We start from the raw sequence: 8,942 nt of genomic DNA, 5'->3' as shown, positions 1-8,942 counted from the left end.
AATTGTCTGAAAATACGAATTCCTTTTAAGGGAGAACTGAAAGGAAAGATACACTGTAAAGTTTATATTTGCACCACATATTCTGAACCAGATAAGCAAATGAGACTTTTTGAGAACACTGAGTAAACTGAAGCGCTATATACAGATGAAAAAGCATTGTTAATACTATTAGGTGGCATTTCAGCCTTTTATAAGGTGTATTAAGCACCTAATTACAAGTCACGATGGAAACAGTATAATAAAAACCTTTTAGGTGATTTGATCAAAAACTTTATTTTTAGGGCACTTGGCTGGCTCAGTTGATTAAGCAAACGCCTTCAGCTCAGGTCATGATCCTAGAGTCCTGGGATTGAGTCCTATATCAGGCTCTCTGCTCATCGGGGAGTCTGCTTCTCCCTCTGACCCTCCCCTTCTTGTGCTCACTCACTCTCTCTCATTCTCTCTCTCTCTCAAATAAATAAATAAAATCTTTTAAAAAGCTTTTTTTTTTTTTTTCTTGAAGATGTATTTACTCATTTGGGGGGCAGGGTTTGGTGAGCAGAGGGAGAGACTCCAAGCACACTCCTCACCAAAGGGCAGGGCTGGATCTCAGGGCCCGTGAGATCATGACCTGAGCCAAACAGAGTCAGATGCTTAAGACTGAGCCATCCAGATGCCCCCAAACACTTTATTTTTAAAATTTATCCATTTAACTCTTTGCCTTGTCTATTAAGATTTGATCTCATTTCCTGACTGCATCAAAAACTTTATTCTCAGAAACATTTGATCTACAGAAGAATCTGCAAATACTGAGATATTAAATTTTTTTCTAATGTAGATTTAGAACAACTAAAATAACTTTTCCTGACCATGTTCAAGGCCTTATGCTGTGCCTATTAAATAGTCTATAACAATCCCTACTCTCAAGGTGCACTCATTAACCCAAGGATGCTTAAGATAGAAAATTTAAATTGTTTCACAAAGTGCTGAGACATTTGTAAAAGCAAAGCCATAAACCGCTTGAAGAAACTTGGCTAGTCTTTATTGATGATAACATCACAGCTCTACCTTCTCCCTTCTCTCAGTTCCCAACTTCTAAGGCTACAGCAGTTCCTACTTTCATAGGAACACAATTTTCAGAGTGTAAAGGAAAATTTAAGGTTGTGAAAAGTTAGATAACAAAACTTCCACTTCCTGTATCTTTTCTGATACCAAGGACAGTCATTATCTAGGAAAGATACTTATCTTTAGGGTAATATCATTTTTTAAAATGTAGTCATTCTTACTATATTGGCCTGGTATTACAGTTCCTGCTTACTAAAAAGAAATACTTGAGGAAACAATTTATAGTGGCATGCTGGAATTAAAGCTGAATATTTAGATTGTAGGTCTGTGGAATTTTATTATTCAAACAAGCACAAAGAATTGACCTCACCTTTTGAACTCTCTGCTGAGCAGGGAGCCTGCCTCCCCCTCCCACCTCCCTCTGCCTGCCTCTGTGCCTACTTGTGATCTGTCAAATAAATAAATAAAACATTTAAAAAAATAAAAAATAAAATTGCAACCTACCCAACATCCTCCTCATCCTGATGTTCTTTAGAACTTGCCACTAAATATATTATCATTTATTTATTATACCTATTACATACTGTGAATGCCAATATTTCTTGTACTTGGGCACTAAAATATTTGTTGAATTATAAAATAAGTTTTTAAGGCCATGCCATGAGGTTAGTTAACTTAAATGTATATTGTGCAATATAATTAAATGTGTTTCCTAAAATAGCTACACCAGAACCTCTTGGCCAAACTACCATTTTCACAAAGGAGAGGAGAGGCCACCAGGTGGTGGTATTGCTTCAGACTAATTCATAGACAGAATTCATTTGGTCCGCTTAAAAGCCAAGTGGGTAATCCTTTTCAAATCTCATGGTCCAATAATAATTTGCTAAATTTTAAAATGCGAATGTTTTAATGCAATCCAAACAATTAAAACAAGTTCAAAAGTCCTTTTACTATAAAGTCATGATAAGATCAAATAAGTTCAGAATTTTAAAGCTAAGAGGAACCTCAATTCTATCCACCTCAATTACAGATGAAGTAGAAACGCAGCTGGGACAGCAACCCTGAACATTTAACTTCCAGACCTGGAGTAACTAGATGCTTTCTGTAACTGAGCCATGATCTATACATTTGGCAAATTGATTTTCAAACACATGACCATGACTCAAGCATCTGTAATTTCCAAACCTGGAAACTTAATATTTCTGTATGTTCCATTACCTAGTGGAAGCTATGTTTTTTGCTCAGATTGTATTCCATGAAGTGGAAACGTATGAAATATAGTAAATATGAATATATAATAAATATAAGCTTCAGAAGGGTTTATCATACTGTGTATTTATAATTGTATTTTAAACTAAGGAGCATTTTGCAATCATAACTAGGCACTGATTTTCACAAAGCAAGATGTGTATTTATATTTCAAATGTTTCCTTTCGATGGTATGTATTTTGTCAACAGAGAATTTCTCTTCAAAGGTTTTTTTGTTTCTTTGTTTTTTGTTTCTTGTTTTCTTGGAGTGCCTGAGTGGCTCAGTCAGGTAAGCACCCAACTCTTGATTTCGTCTCAGGTCTTGATCTCAGGGTCATGAGACGGAGCCCCATGTTGGGCTCCATGCTTAACAGGGAGTCTGCTTGAAGATTCTTTTTCCCTCTCCCTCTGTCCCCTCTGCTCTCTCAAAATAAATAAATCTTTTTAAAAAATAAAGGTCTTGGGCACCTGGGTGGCTCAGTGGGTTGAACCGCTGCCTTCGGCTCAGGTCATGATCTCAGGGTCCTGGGATCAAGTCCAGCATCGGGCTCTCTGCTTGGCAGGGAGCCTGCTTCCTTCTCTCTCTCACTCTCTCTCTGCCTGCCTCTCCATCTACTTGTGATTTCTCTCTGTCAAATAAGTAAATAAAACCTTAAAAAAAAATAAAGGTCTATTTTTCTTATTGAGATGTAATTCACATACAATAAAATTCATAATTTTTAAGTACAATTAAGTGACTTTTACTATATTCACAAGGTTTGCAATGATCACCCAAATTTCAAAACATTTTCATCACCCCAAACAAAAACTCTGTACCCATTAAGCAATAATTCCCAGCTGACCCCACCCCTAGCCTCTTAAAACCTCTAATCTATTTTCCTATTCTAGATATTTCATATAAGTGGGACCACACAATATTTGTCCAATTTTTGCCTGGCTTATTTTACTTAGCCTAATGTTTTCAGGGTTCATTCATTTACAGCATTTATCAAACACTTCATTACTCTCTATGGCTGAATAATATTCTATTATATGGATGTACATGTTTTGTTTATTCATCAGTTGATGGATATTTGGGTTGTCCTCGCTTTTGGCTATTTGAATAATGTTGCTATGAACATTTGTGTACAAGTTTTTGTAGGAATAAGTGTTTTCAGTTTTGTGGGGTATATACCTAGGAATGGAATTGCTAAATCATACAGTAACTCTTGCGTTTAACTTTTTTTTCTGTGTTTCACTTTTTGAGGAACTACCAAGCTGTTTTCCAGCTGCATTGTTTGCTGAAAGTATTTTCCACCATTTTACATTTGCACTAACAAGTTTGAGGATTCTTATTTTTCACATCCTCACTTATGCTTATTTTCCACTTTTTAAAATCTGGCCATCACAGTAGGTGTAGAGTGGTCTCTCATTATGGTTGTTATTTCAATATTTGTGATAACTAATAATTCCTGATAACTAACAACCTTTTCAGGTGCTTATTGCCTATATGTATATTTTCTTTGGAGAAATGTATATTCAAATCTGTTACCTATTTTTTAATTGAGTTATTTTTCTTTTTATTGTTGAGTTGCAGAAGTTTTCTATATGTATTTTGGATACCAAAACTGTATCAAATATATGATTACAAATACTTTTCCAATTCTGTGAGTTGTCTTTGCTTTGTTAATGGAGTCCTCTGATGCACAGTTTTTAATTTTGATGAAGTCCATTTTACCTGTTTTTTTCTTTTGTAGCATGTGGTTTTGGTATCCTATCTAAGAAACTATTGCCTAATTCAAACTTATGAATATTTACACCTACATTTTCTTCTAAAAGAAAAGTAAAGTAAAACAAACAAAGCCCCCTAAATCTGGTTCATTCTCCCAATTTCCCTGTTTCTCTGCTCAGTGATCCAAATTTTGTCTTGCCTTAACACCTCTGGTTAATGCAGACTTGCTCCTTTCTAGGCCATCCATCAGCCTCAGGTGACCAAACCCTATTCATTCTTCTTTTACTTCCTAATCTTAAGCAGTAATCACTTAACTGATTTATCTGTTTCTCCCCACTCTCAGATGTCCCTGAACGCCACCGTTTTGCTTCTAATGAAAGTCTTCCATGTACTAGGTACTCAGTAAATGTTAACAGAATAAAAGTCGTGTTAATTTCTCTGTCATAAGCCTTTAAAACTCATTTTAGAAAGATGTTTGTAATTGTTGGTTACTTACTTTTCCAGGAGACTGTGAGGCTTTTAAGGGCAGGGCCTTTCTTATTCTTCTCTGTATCCCCATTGCTACTACATTGGAGTTCAGTAAATATCTGTTAAATTCATGAATGGATGAGGCCTGAGATTTTTTTTTTTTAAGATTTTATTTATTTATTTGACACAGAGAGAGAAAGATCACAAGTAGGCAGAGAGGCAGGCAGAGAGGATGGGGGGAAGCAGGCTCCCTGCTAAGCAAAGAGCCTCATGCGGGGCTCAATCCCATGACCCTGAGACCATGACCTGGACCGAAGGCAGAGGCTTAACCCACTGAGCCGCCCAGGCACCCTGAGACCTGAGCTTCTTAACGGGGCATTCAAATACTTCCACACTCAGGTCCAGCTTATTACCCCTCTCTAGATTAGGCAAACACTATGAATTGGGGGGAAACTCAGTTTCCAGGACACTCTAATTTTGGTTCTGAAGTAAAGTTTAGCACTATTATCAGGGAAGGCACCCACTGCTCTGTGGTTCAGATTCCTCTGCAAAATGAAGGATTGGAGTAGATTACAGCTTCTCAACCTTTAATGTATGTATACAATGCACCCATAGATCCTGATCATGTGGGATCAGACTCTGATCCTGTGTTTCTGCAAGTTCCCGGGGATGTTAATGCTATTGGTCCACTGACCACCCTTCAAGGAATTATAAGACTGTCCTCTACAACTTTGTTTTATCTTCTGGACATGCCTTATGTGTGACTGAAACTATAACATTTTCTATATTGCTTCTCCTCCCTGGGATGCTTTCTCCATTCATCCTCCTATATGAATCCAACATATCTTTTCAAAGCACTTACTGCTGGGCAAGGATTTCTCTGACTGCCCTAGTGCCCCTACTCAATCTTTTTTCACTCTATTAAAATATTTATTGTTAGGCACCTGGGTGGCTCAGTTTTGGTGAAGCGACTGCCTTTGGCTCAGGTCATCCCAGGATGGAGTCCAGCAATGGGCTCCCTGCTCAGCAGAGAGTCTGCTTCTCCCTCTGCCTGTCCCTCCCCGCTGCTGTGTGCTTTCTCTCTCTCTCTCTCTCTCAAATAAATAAATCTTTAAAAAAAATAAATAAAGTATCTATTATGTTGGTGCTTGGTGTTTGACCCATCATCTGCAGATAATTGGTTCATTATTGGTTCTTGTATGTATGCAAGTACCCAGTTAGTTTTCTTTACTATAAGGCTTAACATAATGCCTCACATATGGGAAGTACTCAACAAATCATTGTTGAATAAATGAATGAATGAACGAATGACTCACTTCAGCATTACTACTCCAAAGAGAAATCAAATGTTTTACTGTACTATATTGTTTTCTAGAATAAGGAGGAAAGATCTAATATGGAATTTCCACAGTCTACTTACATGAGGCAATTCAATCTAAACAATTTGATCTTTCAAAAATAAATGATATCAAAATATCTAAAATGAGTTATATTAAAACTCAAATTTCTCTCTGCAGTTTCTGAAACGATGAAAATGGTTACCACTGGTTTCTGTCCCAATTCCCAAAACCAGATATGCATAATATATTACATGTAGGAACTTGGCATTATATAGAATAAGAGGTTGGTCTTATAGAATAAGAATTAGTATTATATCATGATTTCAATAGCCTGGTTAAACAACCTGCCTTACACCCAACACTATGTTATATATCAAGTAATGAAGCGAACTCTGGTGAAAAACAAAGTCTTTATTATTGATTTAGAGAAGTTGTTTTTTAATTTTAAAGTTAAAATAAGGAAGTTCTTTGAATATTGCCTAACTCACTATTGTGGGAAAAAAGTTAGAGGCATTTGAGAACATAGTACCCTACTTTGCATTTCTATTAAAGTTTTTTTTTTTAACTTGCAGTATTTGTTTTATAAGATAGACTTTAACTCAAATATCCATTTATTATTTTTGACAAAGAAAAGAGCTATATTGTACATTATCAAATTCCTGACCAGACAGATGTTTTGGTTGTAAGTTATCAAATTATAAAAATTTCTTGGTAGACTGTAAAATGCCAGCTCCACAAATATAAAACACTTTAATCATGATTATGCATAAAGTATAACATTTCTGCAAAGTGTTAGAAAATATGAGTTGAATGAGCATACCTAGTAGAAGTACTGTATGGCTTGAGTGGAGATATTAATCACAATGAATCTCATTGTTAGTGGGTTTTAATAATCTATATCAGTTTGTTTTATTTAAACTCCAAACGATTTCCATTCTTAACATAGTTTACCCACCTCTGATGGAAATTCCTCCCCACAAAACAAATAATGAAATAAAAAGTCTCAGCAGACTTTTTATAAAATTTTAATCATCTTTTATTTACCACTCTAGCTCTGATAAAATATTTATGGGAAGAGGTTATTTTTAGTTCAGACTTTGCAAAGCTCTGTCACCTCCCAATCTGAGTTCAGCAGAATGGAGCAACACAGGATATACAACTGATGGAAACCACTAGGACTAAGAAGGGGCTTTTGTTATTCTTAAAAATTGGTATCTCTCTTGAGGTACCTGGCTCAGGCAGTAGAGCATGCGACTCTTGATCTCAGGGTTGTGGGTTCGAGCCCCACGTTGGATGTATAGATTACTTAAAATGAAATCTTTGGGGGGAAAAGTATCATCTCTATAGAATCTGGAAGAACACTTGAGATCTCCGGGGCCAGTCTCCTAATTTTATAAATGGGAATATTGTGGCCCTGAGGTTACCCAGTTCATAGTTAGAGTCAGGCTTGAACTCTTCTCCTTCTCTTCAATCCATGATGGCCCTTTTCACCTTTTTAAGTGAGACATGGAAAAACTATGAGTAGTGAGAGCATCAGGAAACACACATAGATGAAAGAGGTGGCCCAGTCTCTTCTGGGCTGGCTGGGGAGCCCTGCCAGTTTATCCATACCCTGCTCAGCTCTCAAGAGTCGGCCATCCTTGATAGACTCAAACTTCAACCACTGGCTAGAAACGACTAGATGGTAATTACACAAATGGTACTTTTCTAAATGTGTCTTATTATCCATATTTGTCTCTGGATGTCCACATTTTTCAAAAAGGGAAACAAATATTGACTTTCCCCATGAATTTTTCCCATTATTGCCCTTCATCTTCATCATATGCACTTTCTAATATAAATTATCAAATATTTACTTTGGGTCAGTCAGTGTGCTAATCTCTTTAACTGTTTTACTTCATTCCATTTTCATAACTCTGTAAAAAGCATACTGTTTGTTATTCTCCCATATTTAAAAAAATATTTTATTTATTTATTTGAGAGAGAGAGTATGACCAGAAGGGACAGAGGGAGAAGCAGATTCCCCCACTGAGCAGTGAGCCAGACATGAGGCTAGATCCCAGGACCCCAGGATCATGACCGGAGCCAAAGGCAGAGATTTAACCGAGTTAGCCCACCCAGGCACCCCTCCCACTTTTTTTTTTTTTTAAAAGATTTTATGTAATTATTTGGGGCACAGAGGGCACAAGCAGGGGGAGCAGCAGACAGAGAGGGAGAAATGGGCTCTCCACTGAGCAGGTGCCCAATGCAGAACTTGATCCCAGGACTCTGGGATGATGACCTGAGCCAAACATAGACACTTAACCAACTAAGCCACCCAGGCACCCCTCCCACATTTTAAAGAAAGAAAGAAAAAAAAATGAAGCTTAGATGGGTTAAGTAGTTTACCCATGGTACAGAGCTAGTAGTTGGTAGAGCTAAGATTGGATCCCAAGTTCTTTGGCATGAGAACCAGACTTCTTAAGCAGAATTGCTAGGTTCTGCTACTGAGAAAGAAACTGACCTACCCAAAATAAGAAATGTCCTTATTATTTATAATTTATATTTATATTTATGTTTATATGTATATGAAAATATTTACATATTATGTTCTTTTTTAAAAGACTTTATTTATTTGAAAAAAAGATTTTATTTATTTGAGAGACAGAGATCATGAGCAGGGTTAAAGGGAGAAGTAGACTCCCTGCTGAGCAGGAGCTCAATGTGAGACTTGATCCCAGAACTCTGCGATCAAGACCTGAGCCGAAGGCAGATGCTTAAGGACTGAGCCACCCAGGCGCCTTAAATATTTTCTAAATGGTGTGTTCTTTTCCTTTTATTGGGGATAGATAGTAGTAGTCAATATGAGGAAGTTTAGACCAATTTATCAGTCATTTTCAACTTAAATTTTATTCTTTGCAATGCATAGCTTTTTAAAACTTACATATGTTTATATATCCAAAAAAGTAAGTTCAAGTGTACAAAAGGGTGAAGGATGTAAAGTCTCTCTCCTACACTGACATCCATATCTAGAGTCATTTCTCAGAATTAATCACTATAAAGAGTTTTAGGAATCCTTCAAAATGTATTCTATGCATATACACATGTACAGGCACATCTCACTTTCTTGTGCTTCACTTTACTGCATTTGG

Source organism: Mustela nigripes, chromosome 6 (genome assembly GCF_022355385.1).
Source record: "Mustela nigripes isolate SB6536 chromosome 6, MUSNIG.SB6536, whole genome shotgun sequence".
Classification (NCBI taxonomy): domain Eukaryota; kingdom Metazoa; phylum Chordata; class Mammalia; order Carnivora; family Mustelidae; genus Mustela; species Mustela nigripes.
The sequence above is the reverse complement of the archived record's forward strand: the minus strand, read 5'-3'. Positions refer to the sequence as shown.